This window comes from Melanostigma gelatinosum (assembly GCF_949748355.1).
Source record: "Melanostigma gelatinosum genome assembly, chromosome: 8".
In the NCBI taxonomy this organism is placed as follows: domain Eukaryota; kingdom Metazoa; phylum Chordata; class Actinopteri; order Perciformes; family Zoarcidae; genus Melanostigma; species Melanostigma gelatinosum.
In genome coordinates, this window is record NC_136641.1 from 24,689,995 (window position 1) to 24,714,616 (window position 24,622).

The 24,622-nt window shown below is 42.7% G+C and overlaps 1 protein-coding gene and 1 long non-coding RNA gene across 12 annotated transcripts in view; one reads left to right on the top strand and one right to left on the bottom strand.

The window, feature by feature from the left end:
- The window catches only part of LOC306780998 (membrane-associated guanylate kinase, WW and PDZ domain-containing protein 1-like), an 88,189-nt gene that overhangs the window by 37,101 nt on the left and 26,466 nt on the right, over positions 1-24,622 (bottom strand). Inside the window, exon 1 of one of the 11 annotated variants that reach the window (XM_079273597.1) lies at positions 21,302-21,434. The exons of the other annotated variants lie outside the window; for them this stretch is intronic. The gene's annotated coding sequence lies outside the window, so the exon portion shown is untranslated. Of the gene's footprint in view, positions 1-21,301; positions 21,435-24,622 lie in introns of those variants that run through there. 11 annotated transcript variants of the gene reach the window in all.
- On the top strand, positions 9,879-18,046 carry LOC306780999. The gene is made up of 2 exons (XR_013772181.1): positions 9,879-10,830; positions 16,006-18,046. It is a non-coding gene; the product is annotated as an uncharacterized lncRNA (long non-coding RNA).

Sequence of the window (24,622 nt, forward strand, 5' to 3'; positions counted from 1 at the left end):
AATCCATCCAATAGTGGTCGAGACATTTCAGTCAAAACCACGAACCTGCTGCCGGTGCTCGAGGAAAAGCGTTACCAAATTGACCAAACCATAAATGAATACATTCTGCCAATCCAATCAAGTAAATGTTGAGATCATTTACAGGACAAGTGAAAAAATGGACCTCCTGGTGGCACTGAAGGAAAAGTCAGGCGATCGTCAAAGACCCTCGGGTTCATCCTCAGGGTACCATAAATGTCGACGCCAGATTTCATGGCAATCCTTATAAAAGGATTTATATTTCACCAAAAGCCAAAAGTGTCAACCTGTTAGTGGCGCTTGAGGATAATCACAAAATACATTGCGATTCATCCTCTGGGGAACATGACTGCTTCTACAAAATACACATTTCAGTCTGAACCAAAGTGGTGGCCCTACGTTAGCAGCACTAGTTCCATGCCACAAACATGGCTAAAAACTGGTAAAAAACAAATACTATGAATAAAACGCGAATCACTTTTTGAAGGCAGTAATTATTTAATCACTCAACTTGAACGTCACCCACTGTGTTCTATTCCAGACGAGTGAGAAAGCTCATGGTTGACACGAGACTCTTTCTTGTTCGAGTGTTTACCTGATCCTCTACAATATCCAAGCTCACACTCTGCATCCCTCAGGGCATGTCCAGCCCACACACACCTGATAATAAGCAAGTGTTTAACGTGCACGGCTCAGTCCCACACCAGCACTGCAAAGGCAGATTCTCTCCATCGCTTTTCTCTTCCTGCCATTTTGAAAATGATTCTCAAGCTGAACCGATGAAGGAGGAGGCAATTTAGTTGCCCAGACGTATAGTGCTCAGAATGTGAGGAACAAAACAACAAGAACAACAATAAAAAGTATTATATAACCATCTAACAGACCGTTTACAGCGGCAGCACACAAGCAAAATTGTCGCTTTGTATTCGCCTCAGAGAATCAGGAGGAGATGAAAGGGAAGTTGTCTGGGAGTTTGAGTCAGAGGACGAGTTGGTCCCATGGTGGGAGACGTTTCTGAGGCTCAGTGTGTTAATGACGCTGTCTGCTGAGCAAGAGATGAAGCTGTTATTCAGGCTATTCTCCACACTGGAGGGCTGTGATAGGGCGACTAAATCTGGTGAGCCTATATTACAGAATACTGAAGGCCTCTTTCAACTTCTGTTATGAGTTATGTCATTATATGATTGGCATTTTTTAACCCAGATGATGACTTGAGCGGTACTGCGTCAAATTTGCACAATTTCTTCATCAAAGAACGACTCTGCAACCATTTGACAATTCAACTTCCACATGTTATGTTATGTAACTTGGTCTCCTGTGAAATAGTGCATAATTTAAATGCAATATTTTCGGTGCAGGAGGACATCACTAGTGTTGTTGCTTACAACATGCCCAAAGATACAGTCCTTTATGTCCCAATCATAGACTGCATATAAGAACGTAGTCACCGTGACCTCACCCATTGGTTTGTGGACTACGGTTTCGAAGCCTCAAGTTCTGCATTTGCGCTGCCGCCATCTTGTGTTTTGGCTGTCCAAGGAAGCCCCGCCCTAAAGCATAGCCTGCTTTATGGTCCATTTGACTCCAAATGGGACCATAATAGCGACTCAGACCATAAACTCATGTTTACAATGTTTACTGAGGTAATAAATCAAGAGAGAAGTCGAGTAATTTTCTCATAGACTTCTATACAACCAGACTTTTCAGAACCGGAGGCTGCTGCCTGGTGCTGATTCAGTCGGAACCACAAACAGAATCTTACATTCTTACTGGAAAATGATTAAAACAAGAAAACAAGATTATCATGATACAGCAATTTAACAATACTGTTTCCCAAATCGAAAAGTATGTTTTATTATACATTCTATAGAAAGCATATATATTATAGAAGTTTTATTTTTCGAGGCACTACACTAATCTTGTAAAACCACATGCCGTGGTGGAAAGGAACACAGAAACCTGATTTGGTCTCTTGAGTGTTTCATAGCAAATCCCAAACAAGATCAGAATGTCTTCCTCTGACTGAGAAAAAACAACACAAAAGTAAATAGAAATCCAACGATTCAACATGCATCTACCAACAGTTTGAAGCTGATCTAAAGCCAGGAACAACCAGGGGTGTGTCTAAAAGGGTGGCACCACCCCCACTGCCACCTCATCTTAATAAATCCTTGAATCGACCCCGATAACAGCCAGCAATGCATTATACATAAACAAGCACAATTAGCAACAAGTAGAGTCTACCACCTAATAGGCACAAATACGAGCTGTTGTTAAAACCAAAGAGACAACACCTGTCAGCAGTAGCAGCATTAGTGTAAACATATACAGATATAGATTAAAGGGTAGACAGTAGACACATCTGTATTGTGTCACGGTATTTTGTTTTGTCGCCCACCTATTCGCAGAACATCTCTTATACAGTTACTGAGATAAACATCAAATGATAAAATATGGCAGCTGAAGCCCATTTGATGATAAAATGTACTGTTTCTAAGAAACAATGGCGTCGTTGTAGAAAAGGCTATGTTATCTAAGGAGATATTGTTCGGAGAGGATTCCTGTTGAATACCCGGCAGCTTGTCTTCAGTTGGGCTCACGGGAGAAAGAGTCTGAATGCTCTCAGTGTACGACGGCAACAGTGAGTTCAGGCTCATCTCCTGACTATCATTGTGGATGGTCTCTATTTCGTCTGGTCAGAGAAACAATGAGTGCCCCGTACTCAGCCGTGACCCCGGCTCTGATGAACTAACGTCCTCTGACAGTCATCAATGGGCTCCATTGTTTCACTGTGAGAAACCGGCCGGGGGGGGGGGGGGGGGGGGGGGAATGAAACACAAGCACATTTGGAAAAATCTTCAGTTTTGAAATACCACCAAACTAAGCAGAGAGTAATCTTTGTTCAGGGAGAACTTGGATGCTTATTTTATTCAGAGAGCATACAAAATGCATGCGCTTTTTTCCGAGTTGTTGTACTGGGACGGAAAACCAGAATAAAGCTTGGTCAAAACAACCTGTAAAATACTTGAAATTCAATATAATACAAGCCACCTCTTAAAAATAACCAAAGAGCCGAGGAGACATCTCTCACTTAAAAAACGAAACATTATAACCTTCACTTATTGCAGCGCTATTGCATCGTATCAAATTATTTGTCAGCACTCCCTGTATTTCTTCTTCTTTGGTTTTCTCCGTACAGACACATCTCAAAGAAGAAAAAAATCTTAAAAGCTTCATAAAGTCAACGTCATACAGCTTTAAAAATAATTATAAAAATGAATCACAACTGAAAGATCGTTTGACTGATATTCCTTTGAACTGCGGTGAAATTAAAATCTCCGTGTTCTGCTGTTTACGTTGTTTTGCTTTCAGAAAATCCAATGTGACAGGCTCGGCCCTACTTCCGCAGGCATCAAATATGCTCTTGAAAACTCTTGCACACTGCATCTCAAGTTTAATGGTGTCAGTGGGTATGATTATTCACTACTGGAAAGGAGCCACGTCTCTCATCCGTTTTACTGATGGAATTTTAAATCAGCACTTACACCGACTTCAATGGACCCCAACCGAAAAGATGCCGCACACTTTCTAAGCAACGACATCGTAGAAAATTGCATGCTCACTTTAGGTGTTTAGCACCATGGGTAATTTCCGGTGGCTGTAAGAAATGGCGCAAGTTTGCATGAGTGTGTGTGTATGTTTTCTCATTACAGTGGGTATTAATTCTGAATGTTTCCTCATCATTTCAATGCGTTTGTGCTGTAATTTCAATTTGTGGTAAGAGACAAGAAAAGTGGTGCATGTAAATAACTAACATGTCCCAATGTAGAGTATATCATGCATAAATAACACAACAAATAACACACAGAGGGGTAGCATTATATAACAGTGACAGATTCCGCTCCGACTGGTTTTATGACAGCTTGTAACAGACAGAGTGACAAGAGCTCCTTCCTCAGTAACACAAAGACACTCATCTTGCCGAGGCTGACGCTGTGTGTTCACTGCTGGTTCGAGTATTTGTCTTAAACCCGCCAAACGTTGTCACCAGAGCAGCGTGTGGTAAAACCGGATGAATTTACAGTTTCAGAGAATATTTACTGTATTTAAATTCTCTGTTTAACAGTCACGTCATTCGATGACAGCGATAGTTGTTGACGCTACGTTAACATTTAGTATCTGTTGCACTTCAAGATTTTGGACAATATGTATTGAGACAAGATTATCAATATGACTCTGATGTCTGTAAATGTGAAGGTGAAGCCAGCATACGAGACCATTTTACAGCCGACGTCATGATTACGTCACGGTCTAAATGCAATCGGCACATCGAAAATGTCCCTTTGCTTTGTTGTTGGATGCCAAAGTTAATATTGCATATATCTTGAGATGATGAAGGCCTACAGCTAACCTCCTCAGCTGTCACGGCTAAATTATTGATAAAAGTTGCTAATAGGCTAAGCTATTAGAGAGTTTCAGTGTAGCATGAAAGGGTGGTGGAATTTGTATTCTTTCTAGCTGACGGCTGGCTACTTAGCTAGCTTGCTAATGCTTTAATGCTACACTGGTTACAGACAATGATCTGAACAAATCTGGCAACAGCAATGTGCTTTTTTTTACACTTTAAGAACAGTGTGTGGAATGAGCATTAAGTTGTAACATTTTACTCCTTTAGCGGCTGGCTAGTCAGCTAGCTACCGTGCTAATTCCTCCATGCTTTCATGCTACAGTGGTGGAGCTACAGAGAATTATTCTTCCTCCACCTTTGCTCCGCCCACAAAAGCAGGCCATCATGTTCACTTACAGATTAGTTTCGTCAGATGTTGCTTTAAAATGTCTGTACCTCAATTACTCATTTGTGTGAAATTGTGAAACAGTAGAAGTTGAAACAATTAATTTACTTATAGATCATTTCAGTACCGGTTTAAACTTGAGGCACCTTTTCCGTGCTTGAGTGGGAAGACTGAACAATTCCACCTGGGAGTTTAATCAAGACTCTTCAAGTGTCCCCGTCAGTGAAACATGATCACAGAAAATAACTTCTTCAAGGATACTTCGGCTTTAAACGAGTAGTTAAAACATGCACATCCAAATCTCGACACGACTGGTTGAAAGAAGACTAGAAACTGCAAGAACAAATAGTTCAGGCTGCTCCCAAGGTGTGGAGTTTCAAAATAATACGCCTCAGGTGCAGCAGATGAATGCGTGTGTGAATTCCACTTGTATGCAACAGCTTCTATCGTCTGTAAGAACCAAAACCCATCTTCAAAAACAGTAACAAGCCACACATTTGTGCTCAATGCATACATGTTTATGTTTAGCAGGTATGCGTGCCATGTTAACCATCTTAGTTTAGCATGCAGGTAAAATCGCTAATCATTAATGTCATTAGTTTTGCAAGTGTGTCGTCATTGGAGTATTCAGGTATTTGACAAATTGAAATTCATCCTGTTCGGAAAATGCACGTCTGCACCGAATTTCATGGCAATCCATTAAATAGTTAGTTGAGGTATTTCAGTCAGGATTAAAATGGTGGAAGGACAGACGGATCAACAATGTCATCCACAGCGCCATGCTGCTAGCACTCAGCACTACTGCAATTTGACTGCAAAGATTTTCAACAAATAAACTGCCAACATTCCTACCAGACGGTTCAGAGTCATGTGATGCTGTGTGTTTTGAAGTAGAATCAGCTTCAGGGACTTTGTAGAAACTCATAAATACTTTGTTTGACCAAATAGCAACGCATCGTCCCTTAACAACAAAGTCAGACATGCTGCTGTTGAACAGTTATGCAGCTATTGGCTCGCGTACTGCAGCAGTACAAAGTGTGTATATATTCACGGGAAAATGTGTCTACCCTCAGAGATTTAGCTGTGCTGTTTATGCAAAGGTTACAAACCTTTTAATCTCTCTGGCTGTATTAGGCTGCTGTTGCAGGCGATGTTGCATCCATAATATGGCTTTCAAAATAAAATTCACCAACATTAGTCCCCTTTACTTTTTATTGTGTAATGCATGAATACACCCCTCCCATTATCTGTCTTGATTCATGCTTTTCACCTCCTTTATTTCCTGCTGTACAAGCTCTCCACCTCACCATTAATTCCTCCTCCTTTTACACGTTCATTTCTCACCACAAGGAAGTTTAATGTCTCTATACCAGTCTTCCTGCTTTTGAAAAGGTCACAGCAGTGGTTTCTAGGTCAGATCCCTGCTTCTTCCACGAGTTTAGAAACAAAACACACTGCATCCAATCAGTATCAATCTCTGTCTTAGCGACGACGTCACCCAGCAGCTCCAGTCCATCCCCGCAGGGGAGGAAAAAGGGAGGAAATACAGGGCTGTTGTGAGAGGGGCGGCATCTGCCGAACGGAGGAACGACAGAAAGAGGGAGTAGGTGGAGGACGACGATGGCGGTGCAGCCAAAACGCAAAACACACTCTCTGCACCTCTGTGCCGGTCCTCCTCACATCTCCACTCTCATCTTGTCCCGGGCATCTTGTTATTGAGCGAGTAGCATCTCGCTTTGTTTCTCACCAGGGTGAAGCTGGGTGCGTGCATGAGAGAGGTATCGATCCAAGCGCTGCTTGAAAAAAGAAGGATAAAGGAGTCCAGGCGAGCGTGTCCTCGCCTCCGTCACGTCATTCACATTGTCTCTCAAAACGAGCCGCTGTAGTCGATGAACTGATTAGTTGATGGACACACAATTAATCAACCTTTTGTCTGTTTTTCAGTGCCGCAGCGAATTATTATTTTTAATTGTCGATTCATCTTTCAATCATTCTTTCAATCAATCAATTCATTATTGAGTTTATGAGGAAAAACTGAAAAAATATGCCTGTCAGAGTTTCTCAAAGACCATGATGTCATTTCAACTGGCTTTTTGTTTGTCTGACGAAGATATATAATGTAAAAGAAAACAATTTCTACAAGAACAAAACATGGAATTGCAAATTACTGTAATGTCATTTAACGAAGCGTTGCAGCTCTAATCTGTTTCAGACCGTTAACTTGTATCTTTGAACATGTTCATTTTGGTTGTGGTGGATTGTAGAGGCCATTTTTTCACCATTTCCGATTGACAAAACAAAGAGTAAATCCATCAAAGATATAATCCAGAGATTGATCGATACTAAAGACACGAGCACTAGAAGATTCAGGAAGTGGAGACAATGTCAACAACCGCCTACAGCAAATGCAATGCTGCTTTTGTGACGGTATGCTGTCCAAATATCAGAGTTATTAACTAACGTTGGACAGTTTTTTAAATCATATTTTACTTGGTCGTTGTAAGGTCTGTATAGAAAGTAGAAGGGCAAAAAAAAGCCAAATCATAGCATATGAGAAGTGTTGCAAGTCTGCTTAATTTCACCCCCACTGAACTCTGCGCTAGATTTCACCTGCTGTGTATGGCATTAAATTGCCAGTAAACACACACCGGTATGAACGTCCACACTGACATATACAGTGTATTCAGAGTGTGGACTATAAATAACAGTTTGTGGAAGCCAGTTTCTGTCCTCACTGGCAGTTCATAAAAAGCTGTGGAGCAGGGGACATGTGTCCCTGAAGTGGCCTGGATGAGCGCCTGCTATGACCCACATCCTGTCTCCTAATACTGGGCCACTCACTCACTGCTACCAAACACGCATCATAAACTGCAGGAGCAGCCGAGCTGTCCTAGGTCGTTAATTACAGACCTTGGAGAAACGTTATCACCTGACAGTCGATACTCGGTGGACGCTTGTTTACAGTCATTTTCACATGAACTGGCTTAATCTGCAATGGAGCCGAAGAACTCCCATCATTTTCAGGTTCGTCGTGGAAAAAGGTGACAGTTCATCCGCACATGAACGTCTTGGAAAACACAAAGGCAGGATTTCCTGGGGGATCTTTAACTTAAGGCCCACTTCTGATTGTTACAAAAATATCCAAGGACCACATTCCCAGCTAATTGAGAAACAAAACATGTAATGTAATCTAACCATTTGGCAGTACCTACTAAATAGTGGCAACTAAATAGTGCTCTGAGGCCCACTAGTGGTCCCGGGCCCAGCAGTACTACAGGTTTGTAAGAGCAGAAGCATAGTCTGTACATCAGAAGTGAACGTAGTCACCGTGAAAATCAGATTGGTTTTGTGTACTACGGTTTTGAAGCTTCAAGTTCGGCATTATGCCCGAAGCCATCTTGTTTTTTTGAAACCAGAATTGAAACCCCAGGGCGGAGCTAAATACAATTTTAAATGGACCATAATGTAGATGAACATCATGATGTGTTGAAGAATACTTGAAACTAGAGATTGAGACCATAAACTCATGTTTACAATGTTTACTGAGGGAATAAATCAAGAGAGAAGTAGAGTCATTTTCTCATAGACTTCTATACAACCAGAGGAGTCGCCCCCTGGTGGACACTAGAGAGAATGCAGCTTTAAGACACTCCAGCATTGGCTTCACTTTTCAGACGTTGCCGTCCGATAAGAAGGTTAACACGCCCCAAAAGAGATCCACTCCAAGTGCAGCATAGCAGGGACGTCTCTCAGCGAGCTATACAGAAGGCAGCAAAACATACTGATGTGACTAAGATGGCCTTACTATCAGCAGACCTTGATCAACTTACGACATGATGGCATCAATGTCCTAACACTCAAGTCATGAAACAAAAGAACATGTGCACTTCTCTCTTAGAAACAGATACAAACACTTGTTTTGATCGGTTTTGTCGAGAAGGTATTTTTGTGTTTTTCACATTTAAGTAAAACCTCACTTCCACCTGCACCAAAACATGTACAGTTAATAGAAAGCAACTTGAAGTTCCTTCATCTTATCCACATGGACTCGGAGAGAATCTGGAGGAGTTTGCATTTCCTGAATTTAACGCTTCTGCTTCTGTAACAGAGTTGCATTGGTGTCAAACATTTAGAGGCCATTTTATCTAGCTTCAGAGAAAAGGAGATTCTGAGGCCATCTGGCTACTGAATCTTTTACAATACACAGAGCTCAAGCTTCACTGTTTTACCAGCCAAAAAAAATATATATTCATATGTTGCTCCACATCAATTGGCCTTTTTTCATCACAAATACTGAGCAAAAGAATATCCACTGACATGCTGGTACACTGAGTATTTGGACAAAACACAAATGGACTTCTTACGTCGTTGAAAATGCAAAACTGTGTCCTTGAATGTACACTGGAAGAAAAAAATCAAAATATTCCGTTTATGCACGAAGCAAAGTTGCACTGCAGCCATTTCTGGTGGGCTGACGCCGTGTGAGTTTATACTGAGAGGGAAGCTGCTATCTGTGGAGGCTGACTAAATATTTCATTCATAGCTGAGTGAATGTTTGTATGGTCTTAAAAGTGGCTCGAACCTGTCAGAGATATCCACATGCAACATTTTGCTCTTCTCTTCGGTGAAAGAAAATCTTACGAGCGCTCAAGAGCAATCTCACCAAAACAAGAAAAAACGTCTTGTTGTCAGAGTCCAAGGCTGTGCAGGCCGACCAGTCAGCGGGATGACGTTTCGTAGTCTCATTTAGCCACATGTCAGCAACTGCCTTTTTTAATAACACACTTAAAAGCTTCAAGATTCCAGAGAGGGGTATTTACTGACGTATGTTATGTCCTAGAAGGAAACGTTAAACTCTCTCAAGCTCTCTCAAGTTTGAACAAACAACATGGATGACTTGATATGGATTATCAAGTGAAAACAGTAACAGTCCCTCTTTTTTTCGTATCTAATTTTGGACACATTTTGTGCTTTGTTAGCTAAGCACCTAATTGGCTGATGAAGTAAGAAGAATGGACTTTACTTAATCCTCAGACTAACAATAACCTAAACCTGGATGCTATTTGTTGAGAAAATTAGCTTATATACAGCTTAATCAGCAGCTAGTTCATATGCAGCTTTAAGTAGCAACTAGCTTATATACAGTTTAATTAACAGCTAGCTTATATGCAGCTTTAAGTAGCAATTGACTTATATACAGTTTAATTAATCACTAGCATATTTGTAGTTTTAATAACCATTAGTTTATATACAGCTCTATTAATCACTTATACAGTGCTCACAACACAGCAAGGCCAGAGAGAAGCAGGTGAAAGGTTACTTATTTAACTGCGACACAAGGAACAGGCAGCCATCTTTAGAGAAGATAAGGAAGACACAATAGACAGTGAGATTCAAGCGAGGGCCACCGCCCCAGCTGAGCCCGGCTTCTTCACACACTCCTTCTTAGGACCTCTCGCATGGAACTCCTCACTCACACTGATGGAAACCAACGCCTACTAGGAGGGGCCAAGGTGGATGGACATCCACGGCTTCCATCCAGGTGCCATAACGTACAAACGTGCCACGCCTGCATCTTTGACTTTGGCCAATGTGTAGCAAGGGGTGGAACCCCTATATTAAGTTTCACGCTGATGTGTTGAAGCGTGTCTCATGGTGAAGCTCTGCGAGGTTCATCCATTAGCACCCAAGCTTGTTTTTGATAGCTGGGCTGAATAACTCTGTTGATAAATAAATCTATTGCTTTGATATAACTATACGCCTCTGAGAGCTTCTGTTTCATTCTTAAACCTGCTCTAAGTGTGAAAGACAACAACATCACATTTTTTCACAACAATTTGGTGACCCCGACGTGATAGATACGACACAGAGCAATCGGGTTGGAATGTTAACAGACCTCTCTATCTGTGTTTCAGAAAACAAACTGCGAGTCTCCCTGGAGGCTGGGAGCCCTGGTATTTGCCACCAGGTCGTGCCTGCAGTTCGGGAACAGTCTGATAGTGTCGACACAACTAACAAGGTGAGCAGAAGCCTATTTGACTGAATTCTGCGTATTGTATTATAGTCATAAAACTAAATTAAATCCGACTGTCCGAACTGTAAGTATGACATAGTCATTAAAAGTATTGTAAAGAATAATCAACCGAGCAGCAGGGTTGTTCAGCCCAGCATTTGGGGTTTTTTTTGTACATATGTATGAATGAGCCCATCAGAAGACGTTAGATAAAAGGCGAAAAATGATGTTTTTTGTGGCAGCGTAGAGTGAAGTAGTGTGAGACGCGGTCGCGCGCCTCTTCTGTCGCGGTCACGCGCCTCGCATGAAGCGCTCAAATTCCTGCCACAAATAAAGCGTAATCTTTAACGTAATTATAGGACGTCTTGGGCTACGAAGAAATTGTATAACATGACGGGGATATATGTATATGTTATTGATGTCATTGGTAAATTGTATTGAGAGAATTGACCGTGAAATATTCGTATCAAGACATCGAGTGTGTTACGTGTGGTGTAAAAACCAAGTTTACTCTGCTTAGAGTAACTCTTATAAAGTTTCTGCATGGGAGCACAAGTTTTAAGTTAGCCGATGTATCATTGATAGCGGACCAAGAGAAAATTACCTTATTGAGATCATCAAATCTCCGGATCTAGATTTGTGTGCGGCGCTTAGTGGAAAACCATGATATCTCTGCTTAGAGAATCCTCGACGGAGTTTCTGGGCGAGAGCACAAAATTTACGTTAATTGATGTGTCGTTAATAATGGACGTTGTGTAATAAAGTACCTAAAGCGAAAAGGACCCGCAGAGTCCTAGGTTACTTAAAAGTGTATTAAAATTGTGTTGTTTGATGTATTGTGTTGGTGGTGTGGTTGGTAGCACCGCGGACTTCCACGCGGAAGGTCCGTGATCGCGGCCCAGCCAAAGCAGATATTGTACTTGTGTTTTATGATACGCAGCGGTCGCTGTGATGCATTAAAATAGCGCTGTTTTCTTTGATATGTGTACGATAGGGACAGAATTGATTATAATTTGACTGATTGTTTGCTGAAAAAGCATTTGTTTTTCATTTGTATCGTGGTCGAGAGATCAGCGGTACACAGTCGGTTTGCTGAGATTGAGGAAAAAGACAAATTGCGGTTAAAATGCATTGCTGATGAAAGTGTGTCCAAAAGGAAAAAGAATCAGCTCATCCGCAGGCCATGCTTCTGACTGATTTATATTTAAAAAGACAGCAGTGTATGTTCTAATGTGTGTTTATTGTTTCACTGCATTTGTAAAGGTATTAATTACATTCTAGACCGTATTTGTGAATTGTGCGCATTGCAAATTTGGTTTTAATGCTGAGAAGCAGTTGTCATTTGTGCAGGCGTCCAAGAGGTGTCTGTTTGTTTAGTTTGATAAAGTGGATTAACTGTCAAGGAATAGAGAAAGAATTCTTTATAATCTGACTGTTTTTTGGTTGCTAAAAAGCTGTATGTCATTTGCGTTGTGATCGAACGATCAGTAGCGCGCTGGTCTGTTTGATGAGGTTGAGAAAAAAAAAGGAGCTTGCTGATGGAATGTGATGAGTGTGTAAAAAGAGCTGTACATCTCCTCTACAACTCCGTGGTTGTGACTGATTTATGCTTAAAGACACGGCAGCGTGTGTCTTGATTATCTAGTATGAATGCGGTTGACTCCGTGCTTGTGACTGATTTATGCTTAAAGACACGGCAGCGTGTGTCTTGATTATCTAGTATGAATGCGGTTGACTCCGTGCTTGTGACTGATTTATGCTTAAAGACACGGCAGCGTGTGTCTTGATTATCTAGTATGAATGCGGTTGACTCCGTGCTTGTGACTGATTTATGCTTAAAGACACGGCAGCATGTGTTGTGATTATCTAGTATGAATGCGGTTGACTATTTGCTGAGCTGTACGTTTTAACTTTTGTTTATTTGTTTGTCTGTATTACTAAAGATATTCCTTTGCCGTGTTGGTGATCTCTGTGCATTTCAAAAAAGGCAGTGTGTTGCAATTTTGTTTGAATGAAAGTGCATGTTTGAAGCGTACATAACCACGGCTGTGTATGGATTCGATTTCGTTTAAATGAGTGCGATTATTAGGAGCATATATGTAAGCGCTGAGACCTGGTTCAGAGTTTATGCTGTTTCTGAGTTTCTTTGTGCGTTAGAGACAGCCAGCTGAGGCCGTGCTTGGTGTTTGAAAATGTTGGTGTGTTGTTTCAAAGGTTGGTGTCCAGAGTAGGGAAAACACACATTATACACGACTGTTACATTCACACACACACATAAATCACTAGAATATGCTGAGAGACAGCTGAGGTTAATATAAGTGTCAGTTTTACTGGCATAGTTAAATTTATTGGAAAATTGTGTTCCTTAGGGATCGTTAGCAAAGTGTAATGCGGAAACACAGCAGTCCAGGAATGCTACCAGGAAGAAAAAAAAAAAAAAAAAAAAGTTTTAAAGCTAATACACAGCTTCTATTGTTCCAGCCAGACAGTCGCTAAAAGTATGAATATACAAGGTTAACAGCTGCTACAAATCTTCTATTCATTTAGTCAAGACTGGCGGTGGGAATATTAGGGAGGATTTGACTACTCCTGATAAAAAACACAGATGCGGCCTTGCTTTGTGTCCACTTACAAAGACAGTTAGCGGAAGATATTTAAAAAGGTGGGGGCAAGGTTGTCTCTCTCTGCCTTATAAAACATTTAGTTACATCCATTGCATGTGTAATTAAAACATAGACGTTCACACCTAGCAGGGGTATAAAGGGGGAGTTATAAATAAAATATATTCATACACTGTTAAATAATATGCGTTATACTTGTAAAGCTATATTGCGGAGTTGTGAGGTCACTGTATGAAGGTTTAAAACGCCGAGAGGAGCACTCCGTCATCCTTTCGTACGACAGGAATAAAGATCAGTGACCCTGAAAGTATCTGCTCGCTTAAACCCATCAGATTAGGGCAAGAAAACTGCCATCTTAACGCAGGAACAGAGTGTTCTGCTTATCTATCCACACAGAGACTTCGAAATATGTTTAGAACATTACTGTTTTCGTCTTCTTCACCCTAAGTGTTAATAATAAAATAGATCAGCATTTCACACACACACATACCAGAGAAAGCAAGGTTGTGAACGAGGGCCAGTGTGAATTCAGAGAGCAAACATGTCAATTGAAGGCATAAGAGGAGGTTTGGCTCCCTCTGCTGGCACTTCACAACCTGGGAAGAAAAAAGAAAAACATTTGACATGCAATTTGGCTTTTCTGTGGCCACTCCAAGAACTGCAACAGGAACAGTGGATAGGAGCTTTGGCTCCATCATGTGGACATTTGGGAATACTGATTTCAGACTTTCTATTGATTATTGCAGAGAGGGACATCATGGCTGCGAAATACACCTCTTGTCTGTGCAACTTGGAGAATGATGTCCAGGATCAGAGCAGGATGAATGGAAGAATCAAACATTGGCCGGTGGAACAACAAGCGTACAAAAGAATGATAAAGAGATGGAAAGATAAAGACATTTGGGATGGAGAACTGCTGAACTGTCCTCTCACTGAAGAGAATCTGCAACAAATAAGTGAAGAACACACTTATGATGAATACAGAGCTGCTGTGGAAAGAACAGATATGGAGCTCGAAGCACTAAAAGTGTCAATACAGCTGGCAAAGCTTGACGTGGCCCCAAAGCCTGCTAAAAAGAAAAAGAAACAGCACGGACGAACTTTCTACTGCTACAACTGTGGAAAACCTGGTCACTATTCACGAGACTGCCGCACGCGTGGTCAACAACAACAAGGCTCACCACATGGAAGAAGAGGAAACTATCAGAGAGAGACAGGCAATCAGCATCCAAGAAGCCAGAATCACGCTGAACAGCAATATCTTTCACATATCTGGCAACAACAGAGACACTGCTGCAACTATTAGCCACAATATCTACGTCATATCCAGTTCCAGACCCACATATTCCCTTAACAGCCCACAGCCACAGACAAAGCATCCTCCATCATGAAACACTCAGCCCCTTTAGTTTGAACACAAGAAACAGAAGATGTGTTCACCATTCTCACGTAGACTCTGTCACATGCATCGGCACTTCAAGAATTGACTATTCATTCCCTTTCCACATAGATGTTTCTGAACAAAAGGAGGGATGTTAATGCAGTTTTGTATCAGAAAGAAGGGGGAGAAAGAGACTATGTTTGGAGCTGCAAGAAAATCGAAAAGAGAAGGAGCTGCATCAAAGAATCCTCCTAAGCAAAGAAATTCACATTCGGAGCTGCAAGAAAATCGAAAATTCAAAAGAATGCACAAAAGCACATATTGTCTATGAAACAGGAGGAATCAATATGGCGTCATCACTACAACAAGGACCAGAATAGCTGCAGGAAACGACATGGCAGATGAAGCGGCTAAAGAAGAAGAGGATACAGACCAAAACAGATGGTTCTGAAAACAGCTATACAAGAGCCAGAAATCACTGAAGAAACACTGATTGAGATACAGAAGAAAGGCACGCACGAAGGAAAGAAAAGAACATTGCAAAGAATGCAAGCACTGTGCCTCTTCTGCGACAAATGCACCACCTGTGGGGATCATAATGTGAAAGAAAAAACCGTACAAAACACCTATGGGCTCTTATCCTGTACCATCAGCCTGCTTCCAAGACATCAGCATGGACTTTACTCATCTTGGTAATGGTTGACAGATTCTCAAAGTGGGTGGAGGCAATCCCAACTAAAAAAAAGAAGACGCACAGACAGTAGTGAAGTGGCTGCAGACAGAGCTGATACTCCGATAATGGTTCACATTTCAGTAATAAGCATTTGCAGGAAGTAGATCTGGATCGGTGTATCATCCACAGTCACAAGGACTGGTAGAGAGGGCAAATCAGACGCTAAAATCAAAAATAGCGAAAACATGTGTAGCATCAAAGCTGACATGGGTTGAAATTTTACCATTAGCTCTAATGGCAGTGAGGAGCGCACAAGGAAATAAGACGCATCTTTCACCACATGAGTTAATGACAAGGAGGCAAATGCCTGGTCCTCCAAGAGACGGTAGTCATATACATAGATATACATAGATACATAGATGTACATATACTTAGATGTGCAGCAAGTTGAAATGAAGGCATATGTGACTGCATTAATCATTCTCACGGAGGCTCTCTCCAAACAGGTCCAGCGAACCAGTGCAGCTGACCAGGAAAAGGTAAAAATCTCATCCGAGAGGGTGACTGGGTCAGGGTCAAAGTTCATAAGAAAAGTGAACTGACCCCAGGTGGACAGGGCCGTACGAAGTGAAGGAGGTTACTTCACACTCGGTCCAAGTCATAAGTAAAGCAGGAGCACCTTGGCACCACCTGTCACACTGTGCCCCAGCACCTGAGCCGTCCAGACCTCTAGCAGAGGTCCGAGGTAATCTGACGCAAAATGCATAATTTGTTTTGTAATTTGTAATTTGACTTTTCAGCAACCACCAACAGGTGATCCAATTAGCTACAGGACATGGAAACGACAATGTTTGGTTAAATTGAATTGTTGATAATGCTATAAACAAAAAAAAAAATGGGTGGCTGTATAGCTTGTGCTGCAGCTAGACCAGCTAGGTTCACCGAACCAGCACCACTATATCCTGAATCTGACCCAACAGGATACGCATGCATGACAAATATGACTAAAATGGCTACTCCACCAAATTGCACTACTCTGGCATCCATATTTAAAGTACAAAACCTGACCCAACACAGACGCAGACATATCTTAGCAAAAAGAGCAACTGCAGTAGGATAGTTCAGTCTGGACAAAGGTCCAACCTACATAGATACAATCAGAGTGAACCAGAGGAGTGCCTAATCAATACAAATTGGTATATCAAATTGCAGTAGGTTTTGAGAGTATCGCAAGTATTATTCCATGGATAACTGTGAATAAAAATGTTGATCGTATCAATTATGTGCATTACAATGTTCTTCGTTTGGCTAATCATACTAGGGATGCAATAGAGGGTCTGGCTGAGCAGCTGGCCCCACTTCTTTGATTTCTATGCAAAACAAAATGGCTTTGGAGCTTTTGCTCAATGTTTGGAGATCTGTGTTGCACTAACATCCCCAACAATACTGCGCCGGACGGTTCAGTCACAAAAGCACTGAATAGTCTGAGGGCACTGTCAAACGAAATGCAGGAAGCATCAGGTGTGAACGATCCATTTGGAGATTGGATGGAAAACATGTTTGGAAAATGGAAGCACCTGATCTTGTCAATAGCAGTGTCAGTGGGTGTGTTCATTGCAATACTGGTCTCATGTGGATGTTGTATAATACCCTGTATTCGTTCTTTGGTTGGCCGTCCTATCACCACTGCCCTCTCCAAGGAACCATTACCACCCCCTCCTTATGGAGCTTACCCAGTATGGGAAGAGCAGAACAGCCTGGTAGGGTCAGGAGAGGCAGAGGCAGACACCAGCGTGTGAACAGGGCAGGAAAGGTAAAGAAAGTGACGTCCTTCAGACGTCAAGAGAGGGATTTGTTGAGAAAATTAGCTTATATACAGCTTAATCAGCAGCTAGTTCATATGCAGCTTTAAGTAGCAACTAGCTTATATACAGTTTAATTAACAGCTAGCTTATATGCAGCTTTAAGTAGCAATTGACTTATATACAGTTTAATTAATCACTAGCATATTTGTAGTTTTAATAACCATTAGTTTATATACAGCTCTATTAATCACTTATACAGTGCTCACAACACAGCAAGGCCAGAGAGAAGCAGGTGAAAGGTTACTTATTTAACTGCGACACAAGGAACAGGCAGCCATCTTTAGAGAAGATAAGGAAGACACAATAGACAGTGAGATTCAAGCGAGGGCCACCGCCCCAGCTGAGCCCGGCTTCTTCACACACTCCTTCTTAGGACCTCTCGCATGGAACTCCTCACTCACACTGATGGAAACCAACGCCTACTAGGAGGGGCCAAGGTGGATGGACATCCACGGCTTCCATCCAGGTGCCATAACGTACAAACGTGCCACGCCTGCATCTTTGACTTTGGCCAATGTGTAGCAAGGGGTGGAACCCCTATATTAAGTTTCACGCTGATGTGTTGAAGCGTGTCTCATGGTGAAGCTCTGCGAGGTTCATCCATTAGCACCCAAGCTTGTTTTTGATAGCTGGGCTGAATAACTCTGTTGATAAATAAATCTATTGCTTTGATATAACTATACGCCTCTGAGAGCTTCTGTTTCATTCTTAAACCTGCTCTAAGTGTGAAAGACAACAACATCACATTTTTTCACAACATATTTCTGGCCTGAAAACGAACCAAACTCTTGGATGTCAGCAGACAGCGTTTCATACTGTTGTTACACCCGACACTCATTTGCTACCGACAGAATGTAGTCACTTGATAGCACCGGATTGCTATTGTGTGCAATTTTGGAGCACGCTTCACAAGACGGAAATACAAACGTGTTCGTAGTATTTCATATTTATCTAAAAGCTTAAGTTCTTCTCTCTGGCTCTCGACATGTTCATCTTGTGTTGTGCAGGATGTCAGTCTAAAGGTGATGGTGATCTCTCTCTCTCTCTCTCTCCTGTTCTGACCCTGAGTCAGTTTGGTTCACTGGTTTTGGTGAGGTCAATCTAACCTGAACTCCTCTCTGACTCCTCAGATATTTACTCCTCCACCGGTCGTCATCAGAGACACAAACTGCTTAAAGTGATGTCCGTGATAAAGACCACGAAAGCTCATTTTGTGTGTACATAAAATCACAACAAACAGACAGTATGCACACGCCACCAGAACCACTAAGCCAACGTCCCCCTGTGTATTAACAATAGCCGGTGGGGCTGACAGCACTCTGACATCTGATACCCTCAATCGCCTTCCTGCTGTTGTTGGTCTGGGGAGCTTCCACTCACTGTCTAACACACACACACACACACACACACACACACACACACACACACACACACACACACACACCGGTTCAGCCAAACATCTGCTGTTTTTAACCCCTGCAGGTTGCGAGAGCGACCGCCACGGGGCAAGAACTTCCAACTGACCAGGGGACTGTAAACTGAGCAGGGAAATGAATATATAATATAATAATGTCTAAGTGACTGTTTGAAGAGATAAAGTCACATCAAACTTTTAGCTTCTCAAATAAACGGCACCTCAGCGTTTGTCCCGTCCGCATCGCGAGAAGTTGCAGCTACAGCGTTAAAAAACGGTGCGTGTTTCCAGGACAAACACACGCTCGGTGTTGATGGGGAAGCGTGTGTTATGAAAACAGAGGCTGAGAGGTTTGCATGCGCATATCTGAGAGCAGACAGAGCAGCGGGGGGGGAGGCAACAGTCACACAGGGAGCTAGCGGGCAACTCTCTGGGGCCTCTAAGCCAATTACCGTAGCAGCATTGATTGAGGCAGCACTTTAAGGCCTCGTCCACACAAGTAGTCCCTTAATACACTGGTCAGACGATGGGAGCGCCTCAACCACAAACTACGGATAGATGGCCATTTGCATCCATTACGGTGTCGGCGGGACAAATCTTTTTAGCGATGCTAATAGGACTAATACGGAATATTTGGTCCGGGGTTCAACTTATTTAATTGATGTGTTGCTCCATCTTCCTGCCTTTAAGGCTTTGGAAGTCTGCAGCTGCTGAGATGGACGGGTACTGGACTTGTTCCCTCAGTCCGGATCGGCTGACCCCCCCGGAGACCAAGGTGAGTATTGGGTCCCGAGTGCCGTGGCTGTGTTCAATCAGCACTTCCATCCCCTGTTAAAGGGTTCGCCGGGCCATAATGATTGATGAAGGGGAACGGAGAAGGGACTCAATGTAGCGGAGGCCCTCAGATGAATGATTCAGCAAACAGCAGCCCCGCTCCAGATCCTATCAGGGGCCACGGTGCTGCTCAGAGCGCGCCATGCTGTAGTGATTTCAATGAACTAGCGTGGGGTTTTCAGCTTCAGCAGCAGAGCCACAATGCTTCTTCTGGTCTCGCACGATGAAACACAAGCAGCCTGCGAAAGTCGCAATCAAACGAGAACAAGTTATATCTGCAGTGCTGCAAAACGAGGGTCGCGTTTACGTACGTCAAGACTTTTTCTGTTGGGTACCAGCAGGAAACGTGTTTGCATGGTGATTTGCTTTTCTGTGAGCTTGTTGTATTTTGTATCGGCAAAGACGTTTTATGACTGCTTGGGTTTACAGATGCACCGATACTGACATTATAAATCGTTTGTCTGCCTCAAATTGGTGGATTGGGAATCGGTGACGATGGGCCGATCTGCTATCTGATGACATCATTTCAAGAAACAGCAATTTAAAACATGTATATCAATGTACAGCTTATTCATTAGGCACTGCTACTGGATCAGTACTCGATATCGACCGATACTCAAAGCCCATATATCGGTAACAGGACTGAAAAAGTCTTGCAGGTTCATCCCTACCTGGGTTTCGGATCAATAGTTGATTTGTTTCAGGCCACAATTAACTCTGCGGATTATGTTCTGTAGAAGTTATGTCTTCAAGCGTCCAACTTTGACCAACCAACAGTTCAGTGAACAAAACTATTCAGTTTTCCGTCACATGAGACAAAAAAACAAAGCTGGAGATCATTACAGCTGATTAGGTGGAACTCGTTTACTTGAAAAAAATGACAAAACAGTTGCAGATCGACTAATCGATTAATCATTCCCGCTCTTCAGTAGAATATCATATTTCTCAAAGTAAAGTATGAAAAACATCTCAAAGAAAACCCAGATCTACACTTTATGTAAAGGCTAACTCTTTGTTTTTTAAATCAGAGACTCTACTTGTTAATTGTTTGAATAACAGGATGACGCAGTTACCCATTAAAGATCAGAGGGACAGAGAGGACAGACGCACAATACCTCTGCCGCCCAACACAACGGGCCATTCTTTACAGCTCGCGCCACAACACTCCTCACAGCTGAGTCCCAGCCGCTATTCTCCTGCTGTTCCCCCTGCTCCCTCCCCATCTCCCCCCTTTCAATATGGGGGAGAAGAATGGGAAAGGAGGGAGGGCTGAAAATGAATAGTGGGCACGTACAATCTGAAGCGTCACTGGCTGGAAATCTTGTACAAAAAAATGGCACAAAAGACAACCGTTGATTGGAGAAAACTGCGATGGAGAAAAGGGGGAGGGAGCTTTCATTCAGAGAGTAAAGCTGAGAGGAGGGGGATGAAATGAGGGGAAGATGTGGCAGACAAACGTATATGCACACACACACATCTGTCCATCAGCACAGACACATGGTACTGCACATCAGTTAATTTATACCACGCCGCAAATCTGCATCAGCACCGAGACTCTCTCTCTTTCAAAGAAAAGAAAAATCCACCTGCCTCTGTGTGTCTATTCCCCCCCCACCCTCATCCCCTCCAATCGAATCCCAGAAGCCAGGGCATCATTCCCAGGAGAAGAAGTAAATGTCACAGATTTACCTCTACACCGCTGGTGCTGCTTGTTTTCCTCCCTGTTCGTTATTCCACAGAAACATTCAAAAAGATAGATCCAAGTGGGCTGAATTCTGCTCTCGCTCTCCGCACCAAACCATCCATGGATCGCCCGGTCGTCTGTGAGCGAGTGCTAGCTCCCCAGCCTGTCAGCTCATTCAGGCAGCCAGCTATGTAGGCAGCTGCCGTTTTTTCTTCAACGCTCCACAAGCAGAGCAAATTAGAGGTCCAGCCCAGCTTAGAAGCTAAGCCATTGTGAGCTATTCACACTCCAGTTCCTGTCTGAGGCCAATGGCTGCAGCCCCCCCTCATACTCCCGCCCACTGTCCCTCCCTCCCTCTTCCGCTCTCTCTCTCTCTTACCTTCTCCTGCTATCTTAGCCATAAATATAGACGCTTGACATTACCTAACACATGGTGCCTCCTGATAAACAGCCAGCTTCAGGCAGGTCTCGTGACTGGGAAAACCTCTCCAGGGGTGAATGCTGGGTTAAGGAAGGAGGGTGTAGAGGGCAGCAGGACAAGGATGTAGGATGTAGGATTCAGGGTGTAGACGAAGATGGGAGGAGGGTACTGTAGCATGCAGAGTAAACGATGCTGTTGTTACCAGCGCTTTTGGGTTTTTCGTTCAGTAAGAAGCGGTTTGTCGCCGTGACGTCACCTGTTGGTTACTTCACTTTTGAAACCTTGAGTTTGGCATTTTGGCCGTCGCCATCTTGTTTTTTTGCCACCAGAGGTGGCACGGGAGGGTGGAGCTAAGTACAACCGAATGCTGATTAAGACATTTTTAGGCGACCAAAATGTTATTTTCACGGACTGAAAACATGGACAATGCTGTGGTAGCCCCGCCCTAAAGCATCCCCTGCTCTATGGTCTGTTTGACTCTAAATGGAGCACAATATACTAAATGAACATCATGCTGTATTGAAGAAGACTTGAAACTGGAGATTGAGACCATAAACTCATGTTTACAATGTTTACTGAGGGAATAAGCCAAGAGAGAAGTAGAGTCATTTTCTCATAGATTTCTATACAACCAGAGGAGTCGCCCCCTGCTGGACACTAGAGAGAATGCAAATGTAAGTCACTTCCTTCCTTGGCTTCACTTTTCAGAACTGGAGGTTGCCGCCCAGTTTAGTTGCAGGCTGGATTTGTTTACTATGCTTTGACTAAATTGATTTAGGATCTTGGGAGATTAAGGGTCCAACGGCAGACCAAAGGAAAGCTTGCACCTGGCAGCGCAGGCCTGTACCTGCATGGACATGGACTGCTGCCCAGGCAGCCTGACCACAAACCCCTAGAGCTGCCCCGAGGGAAGAGGACTGCAGAGTTCCGCTTGGATTCACATGGTCCAATCTTAGCCACATGTCCTCATTGTACCACAGCTACAAAATAAATAACAGCAGCTTTACTGGCGGTTCTGAAGTGAATTAACAAACGTGTTGAATGCTACATTTTGTACCTTGACGTAAAACCGTTGCATGCGTTACCTTCAATACAGTTGAAGCAATATGTCTGCGATTGATTGTTTGTGTATTGAGTATTTACATCAACCTATAAATAAATATTACGCCACTTAGGTTATTGTTTGCAGTGTGACTATTTTTACGAGGGACTAGTTGAAGGACAAGATTGGACATGTTTCTGTTTGATTAACAAAGCTAAACTCAGTTCATAGCTTGCCAACAGAACATCATTTTGCATAACTTTGCAATGTCAAACAAGCTTCATGCAGAGTTTAACTGGTGTGATGCTTTATCAGATTGTGCAGATACTGGTATGTCTGTAAACTGTGAATATTAGCTGTCTACAGTTTTATAATCGGTCAACCTGAGGAGTAGAACTCACACAGCTGGATTTCTTTGTTTGGGGGTATCTTTTAACATTTTGTAAATTACACTTTCACGTAAGAGAGAGAGAGAAGATCAAAAGCGCTCTAGTGTAAATACGCGGAATATGAAGCTTCAGCCAGCAGATTAGCCTAGCTTAGCATAACGACTGGAAGCAGGAGGAAACAGCTAGCATGGCTCTAAAGGTTGCCGACCTCAAACCTTAAAAGCACATGTTGTGAAGACATCATATCTTTCTTTGTTTCATCTGTGCAAAAAATGAAGAGTAAAAACAATGTGTTACAGTAGTTTTTACCAGCAGCAAACAGATACAACGTGTTAAGCAGCTTCCTCTTGCTTCCTGTAAGCTAAGCTAACCATCTGCTCGCTGTGATTGCATTTTCCACATTTTATCTTCAGTGTGTCATAGTGTGGGACTTGCACTGGTCTGGACTTGGTCTCGAAACACTCTGATCGCGGTCTTGACTTGGTCTGAACTTCTCAAAGTCTTAGTCTTGGTTTTTGGGGGTCTTGACGACAACAATGGCAAAATAGCAGCGGTATGTAGGGATGGCGAATAAAATATTCATGGAACAAATGTCATTTACGACACACTGCACAGCTATGCTGACAACCAAATATTAAAACGACAAGCAGAAGCTGCGTAAGACACACTGTAATCTAATCATGATGTAGATTGGTGAGTTTGCTATAGATCAACACCAAATAAAGCCGTGGGGTAATCAAAGCGCACTCCTCCACAGGAGTAAATATGCTCAAAACACAACCGACACTGAAAGCAGCCACACGAAGAGAAACTTATCCGACTCCAGATCCATCTGATCAGGAGCTACGGCACATGTGCTAGCTAGCCGCCACAGCAGATCCACAATCTTGGATCTTGTTCAGTCGTGAATCAGCCGTACGGTGAGGACTACATGAGGCCTTTCATGTGGGACACCACGGAGGCTCATTCACCAGGGGCTGATCACTTTAAACTGACTCTGGGGTTGATCCTGTCACATCACATCTCTGCTTGAGCAGTCACTTGATCAAAGGACAATTCTCTTACATGAGCTTGGGCGAGGAAAGATGATGGAGTATTTTGAATAACAATAATATAACTGTGAGCCACACTTCGGATTGACAATCAGGCTCGAGGCGCAGCTTGTTCTAAACTCAAGGTGCGGAAGCAGAGGTTGTGTTGTTGTAATGGTTTCTTCTTGAGATGCCTTTGAAATGGGCCTGGAGGAGATTGTCAACAACAAAAACTACGTCACAGGTCCACAGCCTCCACCTTCCACCCACTGGACCAATCGCACGAAAACAGGAAGGAAGACTCGCAGTCCTTTTGGCCTGAGATATTTTAATGGTACCAGTTTGTGACTGTATCTGTAAAATATGCTGAATATGGCAATAAAAAACACCAATTAAACAGAAGCCTCACACACACCTGTCTTCATTCACCATTACGATGCAAT